This window comes from Nicotiana attenuata, unplaced genomic scaffold (assembly GCF_001879085.1).
Source record: "Nicotiana attenuata strain UT unplaced genomic scaffold, NIATTr2, whole genome shotgun sequence".
NCBI lineage: Eukaryota > Viridiplantae > Streptophyta > Magnoliopsida > Solanales > Solanaceae > Nicotiana > Nicotiana attenuata.
In genome coordinates this window covers 316998-337020 of record NW_017670660.1, presented here as the reverse complement: position 1 = coordinate 337020, position 20023 = coordinate 316998, and positions in this window count along the sequence as shown.

The window sequence follows — 20023 nt, the reverse complement described above, 5'->3', positions numbered from 1 at the left end:
TGACCATGCAGCTCTCAGGTACCTAATTGAGAAAAAGGAGTCTAAGCCGCGCCTGATTCGTTGGGTGCTGCTGTTGCAAGAATTCAACCTCGAAATTCGTGACCGTAAGGGCACAGAAAATCAAGTCGCTGATCATCCATCACGACTTGAAGGAGCTAAAAAATCAGTCGAGGTCGAAGAGATTCTGGAAACCTCTCCAGACGAGCAGCTGCTCGCAGCCAGTCTTGAGGATGCGCCATGGTATGCAGATTTTGCAAACTACCTAGCCTGCGGTATAGTTCCATATGAAATTTTATCTGTCCAAAAGAAAAAGTTCTTTCATGATTGCCGCATGTATTATTGGGATGAACCTCATTTGTTTCGAATATGTGTTGATAACATTATCCGGAGGTGTGTCCCCGAGAAAGAACAATCTTTGATTTTGCAGGCTTGTCACGCATCAGCATATAAAGGACATTTTGGAGGGGTCAGAACACGGCGAAAGTGCTCGAGGCCGGATTCTTTTGGCCAACTGTATTTAGAGATGCGCACCTCTGGGTAAAAGGCTGCAATGAATGCCAGAGGACGGGAAACATTTCCCATCGCCATGAGATGCCAATGAAACCAATTCAAGAGGTAGAGGTGTTTGTTGTGTGGGGGATTGACTTTATGGGTCCGTTTGTCAGCTCATTTGGCAATAAAGATATCCTTGTTGCTGTGGACTACATGTCTAAATGGGTAGAGGCTGCAGCATTGCCCACAAATGATGCAAGAGTGGTGGTCGGATTTTTGAAAAAGAACATATTCACCCAGTTTGGGACACCAAGAGCGATCATCAGTGATGGAGGCACTCACTTCTGCAATAGAGCCTTCGAGAAATTACTTGGTAAGTATGATGTACGCCACAAGGTGGCTACTCCTTACCATCCGCAGACCAGTGGGCAGGTTGAAGTGTCCAATAGGGAGATAAAGAGTGTACCAACGAAGATTGTGAATGCCACACGAACTGATTGGGCAAAGAATCTTAATGACGCACTCTGGGCCTATAGAACTGCGTTCAAAACACCAATAGGTATGTTACCATACAAGTTGGTATTTGGGAAGGCCTGTCACCTGCCTGTGGAGCTAAAACATCGAGCTTGGTAGGCACGGAAGCAATTGAACATGGATCGTGAAGTAGCTGGACAAAATCGACTGACAGAGTTGCATGAGCTGGAAGAATTTAGATACCAAGCCTTTGAAAGCATGAGGCTCTACAAGGAAAGAATGAAGAAGATGCATGACAAGCACATCGTGGACAGAGACTTTAAACTCGGTGACAAGGTATTATTGTATAATTCACGGTTGAGATTGTTTCCGGGTAAGTTAAAGTCCCGATGGTCAGGACCATTTAGAGTGGTGCAAATGTTTCCAAGTGGAGCTGTTGAGATCGAGTCGGAAGATGGGACAAACAAGTTCTCAGTCAATGGGCAAAGGTTGAAACATTACCTTGGAATAGCTGAAGAAAAAGGGGATACAGTGGTGACTAATTTAAAAGAACCCCAGTACGCGAATGAGGAGTAAGGACTCAACTACTTGTGTCGTGCCGCGACGTTAAATCAGGCGCTGCGTGGGAGACAACCCACGAATGTGTTGTAAGTGTACTATGTAACTTCAGAGTCGTCCCGTGACGTTAAATCAGGCGCTGCGTGGGAGGCAACCCATGAATGTATTGTAAGTGTACTATGTAACTTCAGAGAGTCGTGTCGTGACGTTAAATCAGGCGCTAGATGGGAGGCAACCCATTGAATTGTTGTAACCGTCGTGCCACGACGTTAAATAAGGCGCTGGTTGGGAGGCAACCCAATGATAGTAGTAGTGTTAGATTTTGAGTGTTAACATACTAACAAATGCAGGCGACGAAGGGCGGGTGAAAAGACCATCGACCAAGAGCAACACAGGTGAAAAAGAACAAAAATAAACGCCCAGGAGCGCGAATTCGCGCCAACTTCGCGCACAAGTTCGCGCACATGGGCAAAACATTCTGCCTAGAACGCATAGGAACGCGCAAAGAGACGCGCGAGTTCGCGCACAAGTTCGCGCATCTGGGAAAGGCATTCTGCCTAGGACGCGCGAAGGACGCGCAAAGAGATGCGCGAGTTCGCGCCTTGCCCGTCCAACTTCCGGCGTTTTGTGTATTTTTTTTAGTCTTTCTATTTTTGTTTTATTATTTTAGTTGTTTGACCTTTAGACTAAAATTAAATCAAAATAAAAACACTCTCCCTCCCATTCATCCGCCCCCATTCTCCCTTAATCAAAACAAACAAAACACCAAACCCTCATCCAAACACTCCCAACTCCTTCACCAAATTCTAGCACCCCTATCCCCATCCCCCTCTCACGACTTTCTCCCCCGAGTTCACTAGCACCTCTCCTATTCCCCTTCACCAGAGGTATGAGCCCTAGATTATTTTTTTTCTTCTCTTTTTCTTTCTTTGTTTAATTTTTAGATTTGTTTGTTGTATTCTTATGCTTATTGTAGAAGTTGTACTTAGATGTTGTGTAGTAATTGGTGGAATATGTTGTGGGGTTGGTTTGTGGTAAGTGTGGGGTGGGTGGTACTTTAATTGTGCTATGTATGTAGAGTGTAACGCTTAGTCCTAATTGTTGAATCTCACTGAAAGTGCCTTAATTTGTATGTTTGTTACTGAATTGAATGCTCCTAACGGAGCGTCTTGATGAGCTGATCTGAATGAGTCATATGCCATGCGTGGTGAGTGTTTGTGTAGTCCATGTATGGTACTTGTATCTAGAACATGCCCGGTATGTGAGTTGAAGCGAAATCTTAGGTGAGGCTCGGTTTGAAAAATAATTTTAGGCTTTCTTTGACGTTTTTGAGCTTAATTGCTTATCACAAATAAAATTTGTCCCTAGTTAACCCTTTTAAGCCTTTAGACTTTTGTTTGGCACCCGCATTACAAGCCTATACCCTTTTGTTCTTAATTGACATTGTTTTGATCCTTTTACCTCTTAAAGCACTTTAATTGTGAGGGGAGCGCTGAAAGAAGTAAGAAGAAAATAAGTGTGGGGTGGCTTTTGAGTAGAACCAATAAAAGGAAGAAAGGTGCACTTGTTTTGTAAACGAATACACCACTAGCGGAAATTGAGTGAGAAGAAGAATAAACTAAAAAAAAAAGAGATGAATACATTGTGTCTTGTTCCAGCTAGTGGGTAAGAATTAAATGAGTGCTTAAAGAACAAGGGAGTATTTGTGTGATAATATTGTTTATGAATGAGAAGTGGGTTGAAAAATTTGCGCTAAAAATTGCTCATGTGATGTGTTAAATTGCTTAGGAGGGTTAGTCACTATTTCTAAATGTATCCTACCCGTCCCTTAGACCACATTACAACCATGAAAAAGTCCTAATTGATTTTGGGTCGTTCAAGCCTACATTAGTAGAGATTTACATTAAGAGCAAGCTTATGGTACCAATTGCATGCATGTGACTTCGTTTGTGAGAGTAAGTGATTTCTTTGATATATGTGAGCATATGATTCAAATATGTGGATTGAATACAGTTTTTGTTGATGTGATTGTGAGGGCATATGACTCGTGACGGAAAAGCAAGTCTTGACTTCTGTGTAGAGTACTTTGAGGAAGTGTGGATATTGCATGGCACTTGAGGGTCGGCTTTGAGGCTAGGATTGTTCACTGCTAGGCGTAATGTATGTACATTGTTCTAGGTGTAATGCGTTAGGGGAAATGGTTGAGTGAAGGATTCTCTAGAGAGTATAGTTTGATTGCTCGAGGACTAGCAATGAATTAAGTGTGGGGTGTTGATAATAGGTGAAATCTAGGTGATTTAGCTATTGTTTATGCTTCCGCTTGATTATATTCCAACGTAATAATATGGTTAATTGATGAAAAATAGGCTCTATTTGTGATTTGTATACATTGCAGAATGAGGAGCTTATATGATGCTATCAAGAGGCTATTGGAATGATTTATGAGCAAGAACGACTCCTCAGAGCTGAGTGCGAGCAAGAACGAGACAAAGAATGGAAGAAATCATGGCCCAGATGCGCGAGCAGACGCGCGAGTTAGCGCAGTAGTTCGCGCGCGTTAAGGGCTAAGGCAGAATGACGCGCGAAGTTACGCGCGAGCTCGCGCGAGGACGGTCTGGAAAAGAGTTATTTAGGGGTAAAATTGGAAATCTGGAGAGAAACCCACTTAACCTATATAAATTCAAGCTCGCCCAAGGTTAAATTATCAAGGTTTTTATAGGGTAAAACTTACTTTTGAGAGTACTTTGGCAAGAGAAACAAGTGTGAGAGATCACCCAAAACATCATTATTCTTATTCTCTTTTATTTTTCTTGCAATCTTCGTTATGAATCTTCTAGTAGTTTATTCCTCGATTGTTATGAGTAGCTAAATACCTTAATCTAAGGTTTTGGTGGAACCCGTTGGGGATGACTTGGTTGTTTTATTAATATAGTTGGATTTGGTTGTTAATCTGTATTTGTTCATCTATGTTTTGATTGTGGTTAGTTGAAAGGGCCCTCAATTATCCGTTCCTATTTATTATGTATCTACTTGAGAGAGAGTGCATATTTAGGTGATTGTATGAACAACATCACACCTGGAGTATAGACGAGAGTCATAACCGAGGGTTTAGAGGTTGGATTAGAGATAACGATACCTCGGGTGCAATCGAAGTGAATCATATTGTGAATCTAGCTAGCGTAGCTTGAGAGAGTGCGTCTAGTAAATTATCATAATTGCTTGAGAAAGATTTATGATAGTTGGAGCGTTCATGATTGATAGAGACAACTAAATCATAGTTATAAGACATATACACCCCAGGAAATTACCAACGGGGGAAACCATTGCCTTAGACCTTATTCCAACTGTTTACACATCAAGCATAGTTAATTTCCAGCTGTTACTTATTTTCAGTCTTTAGTTGTTAGAAAAATCAACCATTGTGAATCAAAAAGTTAGGGAAAACAGATTGTGTGAATTTAGTAAATCTGACAATAGTAACTGATAGGTTAATTCTCTGTGGTTCGACTCTGGGCATAAATACTCAGATTATAGTTGCAACGCCCGCGTAGTCTTTTGCGAGACTCAGTTGAGTGTGATCATACCCCAAAACTCGTTTCATGGCCATGCAATGAGATTGACCTGGATTGCTCGTATATCGACTCAATTTACTTATGGCACAAGCTATATCTGGTCGTGTACAATTCATGATGTACATTAAGCAACCCAACACACGAGCATAGTCCAATTGTGATATGCTTTGGCCTTTGTTCTTTGCTAATGCAAGTTCACGTCAATTGGAGTCTTTGCAACTTTAAAGCCCAAGTGCTTGAATTTTTCAAGTACTGTCTTAATATAATGAGATTGTGACAATGCCAGACCTTGAGAAGTCTTATGGATCTTGATTCCTAGAAATAAATCAGCAACTCCCAAGTCTTTCATATCAAACTTACTAGTTAGCATACGCTTAGTAGCATTTATGTTGGCAATGTCATTACTCATTATGAGCATATCATCCACATATAAGAAAACAATGACTATGTGATTTGGAACATTTTTAATGTACATACATTTATCACATTCATTTATCTTAAATCCATTTGACAACATTGTTTGGTCAAATTTCGCATGCCATTGTTTGGGTGCTTGTTTTAATCCGTAAAGGGACTTAACAAGTCTACAGACCTTCTTTTCTTTACTTGGAACCACAAACCCTTCAGGTTGTTCCATGTAGATTTCTTCCTCCAACTCTCCATTTAAGAAGGCCGTCTTAACATCCATTTGATGAATTTCAAGATCATAAACTGCAGCTAACGCTACTAACATTCGTATGGACGTAATTCTTGTAACTGGAGAGTATGTATCAAAATAGTCAAGACCTTTTCGTTGTCTATACCCTTAGACCACAAGTCTTGCCTTATATTTGTCAATAGTGCCATCATCTTTCATTTTCCTCTTAAAGATCCATTTAGAACCCAACGGTTTATTTCCAGGAAAAAGATCAACCAATTCGCATGTATGATTGTTCAATATGGGTTCTATTTTACTATTGACCGCCCCTTTCCATAACAATGACTCCGAAGAAGACATAGCTTCTTTAAACGTTTGAGGCTCATTTTCCAATAAGAAAGTCACAAAATCGGGTCCAAATGAAGTAGACGTTCTTTGACGTTTACTACGTCTTGGATCCTCCTGGTTAAGTGTACTTTCTTTTGTTTCTTCCCGAGGTCATTTAGATCCTTCACCAATCGACTCACATTCCTTTTTATACGGATATATATTTTCAAAGAACTCAGCATTATCTGATTCTATAACCGTATTATTATGAATGTCGGGATTTTCTGATTTATGAACCAGAAATCAATATGCTTTACTATTGGTCGCATATCCTATGAAAACACAATCAGCGGTTTTCGGTCCTATTTTTACCCTTTTAGGTTTAGGAACTTGCACTTTTGCCTAACACCCCCACACTTTAAAATAATTCAAGTTGGGCTTCCTTCCTTTCCATTTTTCATATGGAATGGATTGTGTTTTGCTATGGGGTACTCGATTTAGTATTCGGCTAGCCGTAAGAACGGCTTCCCCCCACAAGTTCTATGGCAAACTAGAACTTATCAATAATGCGTTCATCATCTCCTTTAATGAATGATTCTTTCTTTCTGCAATCCCATTGGATTGGGGCGTGTAAGGGGCCGTTGTTTGATGAATAATTCCATATTCTAAACATATTTGTTCAAAAGGAGATTCATATTCACCACCCCTATCACTTCTTATCATTTTGATTTTCTTGTTAAGTTGCGTTTCAACTTCATTTTTGTATTGCTTGAATGCGTCTATTGCTTCATCTTTACTATTAAGTAAACATAGCAATATCTAGTACTATCGTCAATAAAAGTTATGAAATACTTCTTTCCACCGCGAGATGGTATTGACTTCATATCACAAATATCTATGTGAATTAAGTCTAAAGGATTTGAATTCCTTTCAACTGACTTATAAGGATGTTTAACATACTTAGACTCCACACATACTTGTCTTTTTGATTTTTCACATTCAAACTTAGGCAATACTTCCAAATTAATCATTTTCCGCAAGGTTTTATAATTGACATGACCCAAACGTATATGCCATAATTCATTTGACTCAAGTAAGTAAGACGAAGCTGGAATTTTATTATTATTTTCAACAACCATTACATTCAGCTTAAAAAGGCCCTCAGTGAGGTAACCTTTTCCTACAAACATTTCATTCTTACTTATTACAACCTTATCGGAAACAAAAACACATTTAAAACCATTCTTAACAAGAAGTCCAGTAGAGACTAAATTCTTCTTAATCTCGGGAACATAAAGGACGTTGTTCAAAGTCACCACTTTGCCGGAAGTCATTTTGAGAAATATCTTCCCACATCCTTCAATCTTGGCCTTTGAAGCATTTCCCATAGAAATCGTCTCATCGGGTCCAACAGGAGCATAAGTAGAAAAAGCTTCTATAACAGCACAAACATGGCGAGTGGCTCCAGAATCAATCCACCACTCTTTAGGATTGCCCACCAAGTTGCATTCGGAAAGCATGGCACATAAGTCATCAATATCATCATGCTTTTCAACCATGTTTTCTTAACCCTTCTTCTTGTCTTTCTTCGGAGCACGACATTCCGTAGATTTGTGTCCGATTTTTCCACAGTTGTAGCAGTTTCCACTGAAACGCTTCTTGCTTGGGTTGTATTTCGGTCAAGAAGCCTTCTTCCTCTTTTTTTTTCTTCAACAATATTTGCTCCCATTATTGTTGAGTTCCCACAGCCTCTCTTTTCAGCAACTTTGTTTTCCTCTTCGATTCTCAACCGAACAATGAGATCTTCAAGGGACATCTCCTTGCGTTTATGTTTCAAGTAGTTTTTGAAGTCCTTCCACAAAGGAGGCAACTTCGCAATCATAACTGCTACTTGGAATGCTTCATTGATGACAAGACCTTCAATGAAATTTCTGTTAGTAAAAATACAAAGATTACTACTTTCAACATCAATATTAATTTGATTTATACCTTCAGCAAGGAGATCGTGAATAATCAATTGCAATTCTTGGACTTGGGTGATAATAGACTTGCCATCTACCATTTTGTAGTCCAAAAACTTTGCAGCAACAAACTTTTTCAACCCGACATCTTCGGTTTTGTATTTCTTTTCAAGCGCAGTCCACAATGATTTTGACGTTTCCATGCCACTGTAGACGTTATACAAAGCATCCTCCAGCCCGCTTAGAGTATAATTCTTGCACAAAAAATCAGAATGCTTCCACGCCTCAATCACTAGAAAGCCTTCAGTTTCTGGAGTTTCATCGGGCAGCACAGGAACATCTTCCTTGATGAACTTCTGGAGACTTAGAGTAGTCAAATAGAAGAACATCTTTTGCTGCCAGCGCTTGAAATCAATCCCGGAAAATTTTCCAGGTTTCTCCGCCGGTGCCAATGCTGCCGGTGTTGTTCGGCTCGCTGAGGCATTGGCAGTCACCGTTGGAACAACTTGGTTCACATTATAATTAGTCATTTCTGTAAAAGAATGACACAAACGTTAAAATCACGTAGATTTTAATCTCCAATAGAGTACAAAACCACAAAGGTTTTACTCTCCAAAAACAGTAAGTACAAATACAGAATATATTAAATTCCTTAAGCTTGTTAGTATACTATATTTGTAAAATAATTCTAGAAATATAAATGAATATAAACAGAAATGACAGAAAACCAATTCGAGCCCACTGAATTCACAGTGTTTCCTTAAGGACTTTAATCCCCTCCTAGTACCCAAGGTTATGGATTATTTCCTCCCAGGATAGAACGAATTACACACTGGTGTAGTGGTACTTCAAACCCCAGTGTTTCAGCGAACACAAAGTTCGGTAGCAAATCACACTTACTGTTGCTTTGTTTGATGCTAAAAGTATGTAGAAGAAGGAGGAGAAACTCAGAAAATCGTAGTAAAATTCTGACCAGAATAGTGTTGTATTTATAGCCAAAGTTGGGCTGAAATCTGAAGAGGTGCACCTCTTCAAAATGGCTGTTTATGCAAAACAGCCACAGCATAAATGCCATTACATAAATGGCCATTTACTCAACCATAAAGAGGGAAAATTGTTGAGGATAGTTACTTTTCTGTTACCAAAACAGAAAAACGGATTGGATTTAATATTAATATTTTGTTATTAAAATAAATATTTAATAATATTTCTGTTAATATTTTACTATTAACAAATAAATTTGGTCCAAAAAGTTAATCAATCAATCGATCATTTGACCAAATCCAAATCCGAATCCGTAGCCGAAGCCGAGCCGAGCGAGCGACAACGACGACGGCGCGAGGCTTGCCTTCTTCTCAACTCCTTAAGAGCCAGAAGAAGAGCAATTGCTTATATACCCATAAAAAATCTCTTTCTCTTCCAATATGGGACAATGTCCATTTGCCAAGGGGGAAACTTAAAATTTCACTCAAAATTTCATTTCCCTCCATTTCTCATTCACCCTCTTTTAAGTATTTAATATATTAATTAACAGATAAAAAACCCAACATATCAAACCTAACCTCGGTAGAGTAGTACGAGGCCATGTCAAGACATCTACCGAACATATAAACCTGTGCAGGATATGGCATAAAGCTAACAAGGAAGGAATACCAATGTAATGCCAATAGCAGACAGAAATCAGATTACAAACAGTAGCAACGATAAGGGGAAACAAATGGCAACGAGAAAAACCAAGTGATTAAACAACAACATAGCCGGGGTACAGATAAAGTGAAAATGTGTCCAAGTAGGGCAAACGATGTCAACTCAACCAATCAAATCATTTCTAATACACGTGGCACCTTGTGCTCACACTTTCCATCTCACTTTGTCCGGCAAAACCCACGTACTACTCGGTACATGTTATCCGTGTCACATTCGAATTAGGATGTTCAAGAGATTTATTTATATATATCGTAAAGTAAAATTATAGTTTCTGAACCAAGAAGAAAATCAGTGAGAAAAATGAGTTTATTTTAGAAGTCATTTGGGTGAAGAAAATAACATTTCCAAATAATATAGCATCGGATAAGCTACTGAACTCAACAAAGAATTTATTAAGTGAAAACATAATAACAATTCATTTTTAAGTTAAATAAAAATATCAAACAGGGTAGGAGATTAAGTTGAGAAATCAATAGAAGTAGAAATATGACAACTATTAGAAATGGTAAGTTCCGAATAAAACGGAGAGTTTTTTAACTTAAAAGTCACACAAGGTAGCATGTTATTAATTCTTTTATTTAAAGTCACTATATTACCAACAACTCAGCATGATATGAGGTAAGGTCACAACGTAGTAAATTCATCTTGAAAATCAATTCACCAAAGTAATAGTATTAGGAAAATAACTCAAGAAATGATGGCAAGGCAATAAATCAGTGACAATAACTCAATCCTCGGAAAACAGTGAAAAACCAAAAATACAAATTCTCAAAGTCTCATACGAAAAACCGAAGGCAATACAATACAATGGGGAACACAAAACCTAAAATATGTTGCGGCGCGCAACCCGATCTCACTATATAATATCAATATCATAATTTACCCTTATCCCACCATATCAATTCATCCTTATTTCACCTATTGCGGTGTGCAACCCGATCCCACCGTACAATATCAATATCATAACAATAAACAAAATATATTGCGGTGCGCAACCCGATCTCACCATATAATAATAATATTAATATTCACCCTTATTCCACCATATCAATTCACCCTTATTTCACCTGTTGTGGCGTGCAACCCGATCCTACCGTACTATAACAATATCACAATATAAATATCCTTCCTTATTGCACCACTTCCCTTATTTCACCTGTTGCGGCGTGCAACCCGATTCCCCGTGCAATAATTTAAACCAACAACAACAATTCAATAACTCAATTTACAAGAGTTTCTACAATCAAGGGGATGAGTACACGGCAACGAAGGAACCACATAAAAACCAAAGGAATACAACAACCTTTACAAAAAAATGACAAGACATGTAAGGCACATGATAACTAAGCATGCAATCACAACAATTCGAACATGTAGCAGATATGCACAAAGTCATAGAGGAACTCAACAATTAAGAGGTAACAAGAAAATAAGGAAGGCAATATGTTCAACTTAGGCATATAAGGGCCAAATAACGAGTAGGAGGTACAGTAAGTGATAATAACGTCATATAGAGCACATAAGAGTAGCCTAACAATGAGATACCAGATGCTATGACAATTTAATCAAAGGCATGGGAAGAGACTAAACAATCTAAACCGGTCCATACTACATATAGACTGTGTACCCACTCGTCACCTTGCGTACACGGCTTTCACATAACCAGATAGCACAATTAACTCAATTCCTAAGGGTTGGTTTCCCCCACACAAAGTTAGACAAGACACTCACCTCAATTCGGCTAACTGAATACTCAATTTAGCTTTTTCTTTACCAATTCACCACCGCTCGGCTCAATCTAGCCAAAGACAACTTAAATACATCATGCAATGCAAGAGAAAATAATTTCAATTAACAAAGCTATGATCCTTATGCAATTTGCAAAATGTTAACAAAAGTCAACCCCCCGCGCCCGCACCTCGGAACCAGATAAAATTAACAAAACCTAAACACCCATTCCGATACGAGTTCAACCATACAAAATTTATCAAATTCCAATACCAATTCATCCTTCAAATCATCATTTTACATTTTGAAAGATTTTACAATTTTCCCCAAATATTCCTTTAGATTCTCATGAATTTGATGTTAAATCTAAGGTATGATCACAAAATATAATTGAAAATTAATTAGTGGTACTTACCCAATGATTGTAGATGAAATTCCTTTCTCAAAATCGCCCACTCTCGAACCTCGGGTTTAAAATATGACAAAATGAAGCTAAAACTCAAAATGCCAGCTATTAGCAGGCGGCATATGTCGCATTTGCGACATGGGGTTCGCAAATGCGACCTCCGCAAATACGGACAAAACATCACAAAAGTGACCCCTGACAGACCATACGAAGATTGCATTTGCGATCAAGACTTCGCAAATGCAAAGCAACAGCAGTGGCAAAAGTGAACACTGTCTTTGCAAAAGCAAACAACCTAGAGTAGCTAATGCGACTCCAGTATCGCATTTGCGATTAAAGCCCAATCCTCCCCTGGTTCGCAAATGCAAAAAATACTTGCAAATGCGAGAAAATACTATCAAATGCGGGGGTAGAATTTCCGACCTTCTCATACCAATTGCGATGACACCAGTACCAACACACAATTCTTAATAAAATACTCCGAAGCTAATGAAACTCTCTCGAGGCCCCAAAGCTCAAAACCTAACACACACACAAGTCGAAAAACATAACACGAACTCTCTTGCACGATTAAAAATCCGAAGTAACCTCCGGAACTACGAATCAGGTGCCAAAACAAATGGTAAACTTAGGAAAATTCTAAACCTTTAAACTACCAACTTCAGCCAAATGATGCCGAAACCTTTTTGAAAAATCCAAATGAAATTCTGGGCATACGCCCAAGTCCAAAATCACCATCTGGACCTACCGGAACCGTCGAAACTCTGATCCGAGGTCAAATACTCATAAGTCAAATCTTGGTCAATTCTTTCAACTTCAAGCTTCTTAATGAGAGTCACTTCTAAAAATCCTTTCCGAGCTCCTCAAAAACCCAAACTGATGATGCATGCAAGTCATAATATGCTATGTTAAGCTACTCGTGACCTTAAACTTCCGAGCCGAACGCAATTGCTCAAAATAACCAGTCGGGTCGGTACAATAATATGACTAAAATAACATAAATAATAGAGCAAATCTTCAACAATAGGTAATATATGGATACGACAACATCAAATTCCCAAAACCATGTAGTATGGAGTCATGAGCTCTAATATAGAGTAAAAACATAATCTCTCAATAATTCAACATTGGATGAATGCATAATAATAGTATGAAAGATAGGGAAAGGGACTCCAAGGGTTTGCGTGCAATCATGCAGCACTACCTTGAATCCTCTCAGTCAACACCAATGCCTACTCCTGAGATTTGCTACTGCCAACACATGGATCTGCACAAAATGTGTCGAAGCTTAGTATGAGAATGGAACAATGTGTACTCAGTAAGTATTTAGACTAAGCTTGGTGAACTAGTAATGAGGTTCAAGTCATGTGATGCTCACTAACCAATTAAAGTTGTGATTTTGTAATGATTCGGCCGGTCATTTTATGTATTTAAGTTCCCGATCCTATATTTGATGCTTTTCGTATGGGTGTATGTCGCTTTATGACTTGCGGGTCTGGCTGTCTTGGCTTCGGGAAGGTTTGAGAGTGAATTGAGGCACTTAGTCTCATTTTAGAAGCTTAAATTGAATAAATTTGACCAAGGTTTGAATTTTGAGTAGATGACCTCCAATTAGAATTTTGATGGTTTCAATAGGTTCGTATGATGATTTTGGGCTTAGGCGTATTTTCGGATTTGGATTTGGAGGTTCATAGAATATTAGCTCTATTTGCCGAAAATTGGTAATTTGTGGAGAGTTCATAGGTTTGACCGGGGTTGACTTTGATGATATCAAAGTCGGGTTGTTGTTATTGAAATTGGTAGTTTCTTTATGTCATTTGAAACTTGTGTGAAATGTCTGGTAAGAATCCATTGGTTAAGCTTGAATCGGACGCTTGATTGTATGTTGGAAGTTCTTGAACTTAATAGAATAATTTTTTGATCTTTGATTCTTGATTTTGATGTAATTTGTAGTGTTTCGAGACCTTGTACAAGTTTGGATTAGGTATTGGAATATATTAACATGATTGGAGGGGGTCTAAGGGCTCGGGTGTGATTCAGTGTGATTTTGAACCATTTTCCTTTGTTTTAGAACTACTAGTTTTTTTTGTGCAGGTTTCTTCTTCGCGTTGCGGAGGGAGGCTCATGATCGCGGAATCGAGGAGGATGGTAGGTGGTTTGTTCTTCACATTCGCACCTCAGGTATCGCGTGTTGATACCCAATTTTGCCCTTATATTTTAGAAAGTATTTTATACTTCCAAAATATCACATTGCACTATTACCCAATTTACAGGGGTCATATAAGTGATTTTTACAATTTTTAAAGCTTTTAAAATTGACTTATTGAAATTTTAATTATTCCAATATTTACTAATTATTCCCAAATTATTATGAGTGATTTAAATTAGTCATTTATACTCATATGCAGATTTTATAGTATTTGACTATATTTTTATATAATTATATTTGCATTTTAGATTATTATTTATAATATTTATAATAATAGCCTATACTCTACAATTAATTGCATTTACTATATTATTTGGGTCAAAATAACTTTTTTATATTTTACAATCTTCAGTTATTATTTTAAAATATAAGTTGCATAAATAGTATTTTTATATTTATCTAGTTATTTTATTAATTTATTTTTCTTTAATTTATTTGTTTTTAAAAAACCAGCCCAATGTTAAACCAAAACCGGATCAAAGCTGGCCCAGATGCTCGAAATCCCTGGCCCAATTCCCCCCAGTCCAAACCAAACGACCCCTTAAGTTAACTCGGTCGGAACCTGTTTGAGCAACCCGCCCCATCTACTCTTTAAAATCCTGGCCGTGGATCTCTCAAGATCAACGACCCATAACCATCCCCCCACGTTTAATTACTCTAACTCCCTAACCCTAATCCCATTCCCTACCCAACCGCCGCCCTTAAATGCTCTCAAATTCCTCCCCTTCTCTCTGAAGAACCCTAGCCACCTTTCAATCCCTCTCCGAATCCCGTTGATAATGAGATTCACCCATAATTTGCTTATCATATATATGTTCCTATACCACTTGTCACACGTTTGTGGTACTTAGGTACTTGCCCGATTTTGGTAAGTACTATCTCCTAGATCGGGTTGTATCGACCTCAACCTTTGAGATTTGGACGATATTTTGTCCATATACATGGAAAGGGGCCTAATTTCTCACACCAACTGGCCGATTTCAAACGTTGAACCCTAATTAGTGTTTCAAATTCGATTTCTCCTCTTACCAGCTACCTTACTGATTTGCATGTGATATTTTCTTTTCTTGTTTATGTATGTGTAATTTCTTTCCTTGTCTGGTTGCCTTGAACATTATATAACCCCACCACGATTTCCCCATTTGGACGGACTTTTGAATCATCATCATTTCCTCACTTGCTCACTCACTTTGTTCTAAAACTTTTGGTTCTTGGTCAGCTGAAAGCCCAGGCCACCTTAATTGACCTTCTCAGTGCTAGGACTGCTCGGGGTTCATTTGAAACCCTTACAAGGCAGAAAACCTATCTTCTGTGCTCTACCAGGCATCGGGCCGCGCAGATAGGACTAGTTCAATAAAATGTCCATAAGTTTATGAAAAATATCCAAATGGCAAATCGTTTGATGCATCGGACACTAGAATCAAAGAGCTTAATTTGATAGGTATATCACCACCTAAATATTTATATTTTGGGAGTTGCACACATTTGAAGCCGGGTCTCGTGCAAATTCATTTGAAACTTTAGCCCGTTGCATATCTCCCAACTTGGCTTAGTTCTAGGGATCTCCTTACACCCTAAACACTTCAAATACACCTCCTACCCTTAATATCATGATCATCTAGGTAGTTCCAATCCATAATTATTGTGGAAGGCAAGGCGACACTTAAGCGACTTGTGAGTGTACTTTATGGCCTCGGACTCATAAAAAATTTGAGGGGCCTCACATCCTCCCCTGTTTAGGATCATTCATCCTCGATTGGGGGATATAGTCTGCCCTAACACCCAACATGAGTAAACTCTTTCCTCACGTCTCAAGGGTTCCAAATTTGGCTAACTCGCTAATTTTTCAAAAAATTCGGTAGAGTCTCCCCTGTAATTGGGCCTATCCACCTGTTAGAGAATCCCAAATATCAATCCTAACAACATATAGATAACCCAAAATTGCACCAAAGACATGAAAACAATGCCAATCATAACATTGTAGGCATTATATTACCAAAATGGGGCATTTGCATAAACTCTACAAGTTTGAACATAACTCATAGAAAGTAAACTTCTAGCATTCTTTTAAAACACAACAACTCCGTAATGATCTTGACTTTCTCCATAGTTTAGTGAACGAGTTCTGGCCCCTATCAACTCCGCTATACCAACTTTGGAGCATCCAATGAGGGATCTACATCTCCTGCCATACAAGGCACCACACAATGCGACAAAGACCCAATACATGATAACCACGGCCTTTATTGGCCCTATTCTCCTCAAAACGCAATTCTATAGCCACTCCTTGACCCAGTCGTGATTCGACATACTAGTGTACATCATTTTGGGAACTATAAATCTTTTGTTGCCCTTCCTAAACATCTATTTTAAGAGACAATTCAAAACATGAACTTCAAATTTCTAGCATCACCCTTCAGCTTCATGTAACATTGGTGAAACATCCTGATCACGTTTGTCCATGCTCAGATATTGAAAATGGTTTTCTGAACATAACTAAAAGAAACTTGAGTTTCCTTACATGTGAAAATTTGTACACATACGCCTATAGAGTGACTAAGGGCATACACCTTCACCCACACCCTTCCCTTATATATATAACCCCTTAGACATACTTTCTAATTACTTAAGACGCTTTATAACCTTGGGTTAACACTTGTAACCTGCCCCTCCTAATTTCTATTTCCATCACACCTTGTTATTCCGATATGAATTAAACTTAACGTGGTTGGAGGTTCAAACATGTAAAAAAGTATCATCCCTTGGTCAAACATACAGGGCATGAAACTCTATGGTCATACTCATTCAAACACATCATAGAACAAGGTGGAAGGGGTTCAGGGCCTTACTTGTTGTCCTTTGGTTGTTGGGGCAATGCCTTAGCTGATGACCCTTGACTCCATACCCGAAACATTCATCAGTACCACATCGGCATATCCCCAAATGACGCCTCCTATACTTAGGACATGGGGGCCTCTACTGCAGCTGATACTTCCTACTCGACTAGACCCGCTGATTAGTTCCCTCGTTGCCTTGGTTTGGCGTATTATGGCCACACCGCTGCTGACCGGGCCCTGATGGCAGTGCACTGACTGAAGACTAAGCAAAGGACTGGGATGGCCCTGATGACTCTCCCCTAAATACTGACCTTCCACCACTAGTACCACTGTAAGAACCACCAGAGTTGCCCGCGGACCGGGCTTTCCTGCTACCCTATCGCTCCATTCCATTCTTCAATTTGTGGATCTCTGTGGCTTGAGAAAATGCCACCATCTTCCTATAGTTCATATCAGAATTCAAGGCAGTTGTAGCGGCCTCAATAATGACCAAGGGATTGAGGCTCTGCACAAAAGAGTGCACCATAGCCTCCATAGTGGCAACATGTACATAGCGTACTTGGACAGGCGCGCGAACTTCATAAGGTAATCCCACACACTTATGCTACTTTGCTTCAGGATTTCAAACTCGGCGGCAGGGGTTTTCTTAGTCTTGACAGGAAAGAAATGATCAGTAAAGGCATCAACAAACTCTCTCCACCTTGCCGGGGGGCTCCCTTCCTCATGGGACTACTCCCACAGCTCAAGCCAAGAATATGCAACCTATTTCAGGAGGCCAACTCCACTGCTTATGTCTCAGTAGCACGCATAACTCGGAGAGCCTTGTGTATCTCATCAATAATGTCCTGGGATCCTCCCCGGGATTAGTACTCGTGAATACTGGAGGATCCAACTACAAAAACCCGTTCACTCTGGAGCTAGCGGAATCCCCTGGCTAGCTGGAAGGAGTAGGTGCAACATTTGATCTCTGGGCCTGGGAAGACACTATCGGAGCTAACATCTGTATGCCTCCCCTAAGGTCCCCATCAGAAATGCTAGGACCAGAAGTTGAGGTTGGACGTGGAACTAGAATATCAGTTGGAGAAGGAAACTGTGCATTCTCAGCAGGAGTAGTAGAGACATAGGATGTTGTGGTTGGGGGAATGTATCCATCCCTTGGGTGCTCTCCCGCAAATTGGGCACCTCATTAACTGCCACTCCTGGGGTGGCATTATCCCCTTGGCCAAGCCTTGCCTCTTTCCTAAAAGCCATGTACTGAAAATTAGGACAGGCACAAGTTAAAAAGGGATAGCCTTATAATCAAGCTCTGTTGCACGACTTGGAATATCAAAGAAGGTTGACATTCCTAAATATCCAAATAGCCTCCTAATTATAGATGTGATCGACAACACACCAATAAGAAGGAATCTACTAGACACGGCTTCGAGACATCCCAGGAAACTTTAAAAGCTTAGGCTCTGATACCATGTTTGTCATGCCCCGACCCTAGGGAGCGCGACCGACGCTCGACCGAGTTACTCCAGTTAAGCAATCCTACTTGATGCTTTCTTATTGACCTTACCCATGAATAGTTTGAGAAGAAATAACAAGAGATAGACACGAGAGGATAAAATGTACATCACCAACTTACAATTCTTTTAGGATCATCATTTGCAATTGCCCAAAACCTTACAAGTTCAAAGTTTAAAAGTGGAACATCCGACGAATACATCAACATTTATGATTTCTTTGTCCCAATCAAAACACCACACACAGTTTGTCTACGGAGCCTCTAAACATGATAAGTATTATATGGAAATTCTAGTGTAAGGCCCCGGCTATACCTCAAGACAATATGTAAGGATCAATTAGGCCCCGATACAGAGTGGGGCTCACCACAAATCAGTTAAAGGAAGATCCGTTCCTATCAACAGCATATATTGCCTGCTAGAGTATCACATGCATCCATTAAAGATGCAGCGTCCCCGACAAAAGTGACGTTAGTACATGTGGAATAGTACTAGTATGTAGAGCGTACAAAACAATGTATAAAAGGTAAGGTAGATCAAAAATAGGTAAATGAGATACATCAAGAAGCTTTGAAACGAACAATATGCAAGTGAGGCACATGAGCTATGATATGGGATACAACTAGTATAATATAAATGTACACTATGTACCAACCAAGGACAATGAAAATGGGACCTATTGTTCGTGCTGGCTATGCGACTCACCAGACTGAGACTGTCCATAGCCCTCTCTTACTATGCACCTATGCGTTTCATAGACCGTCCATAAGGCTTACCTAATCCTTGTGCTGACTATGCGCTCCACCAGCCCATCCATAACCTACCTATACTAGGTTTCTATGCATTTCATAGATCGTCCATAGGTCCCATCTACACTATCCACCTATACATTTCAAATACCGTCCATAGGGCTCATAACACATTATTATGAACATGACTATATGCAAGCTCAAGAGACATGAGTAGCATCACATTTAGGGTCGTAAGTTCCCAGATTATTGGAATACTTCATGTTCATGATCATCATGTGGGAACACAACTTATTACATTAGCACATGTACTGAGAACCAATGAGTAGATTACAATGCGCATGGACCCAGTTCGTTTTCTTTAAGGTTCATCATCCTTTAGCATCGGACATCTCTCTTTGATCTCATTATGTACTCGTTTGTCACCTTAGGGTCATTATCTAAGTTCATGATTCTTGGAGCTTTAACATCAAAGTCGTCCACATTTATTATCTTAGAAGCCTATGTATTATGGTTGAAACCATTGGAATGCCTTAATTCCAATGTCATGCTACTTATTTGTAAACTTGAATCTATACAACATTGCCATGGATCAACACCAAACTTTAAAGGTATTTAAAACATTAGGAATCATTGCTACAACCACATGAGTAATAAGAGCTTAAGACAATCAAAATTTATCTAAAGAGGGGGAGCATAGGGATTGTACTTGAAGCATGAATTGGACTCATAAGCATTCAAGAAGTCAGTCATACTGAATTATTTTCCGGTGACGAGTGCTGAGATGACAAACGAATCATGACTTGAGTATGTAGTCATTATAAAAGTCATCATTTCGAGGCAATTTAACATAGTGAA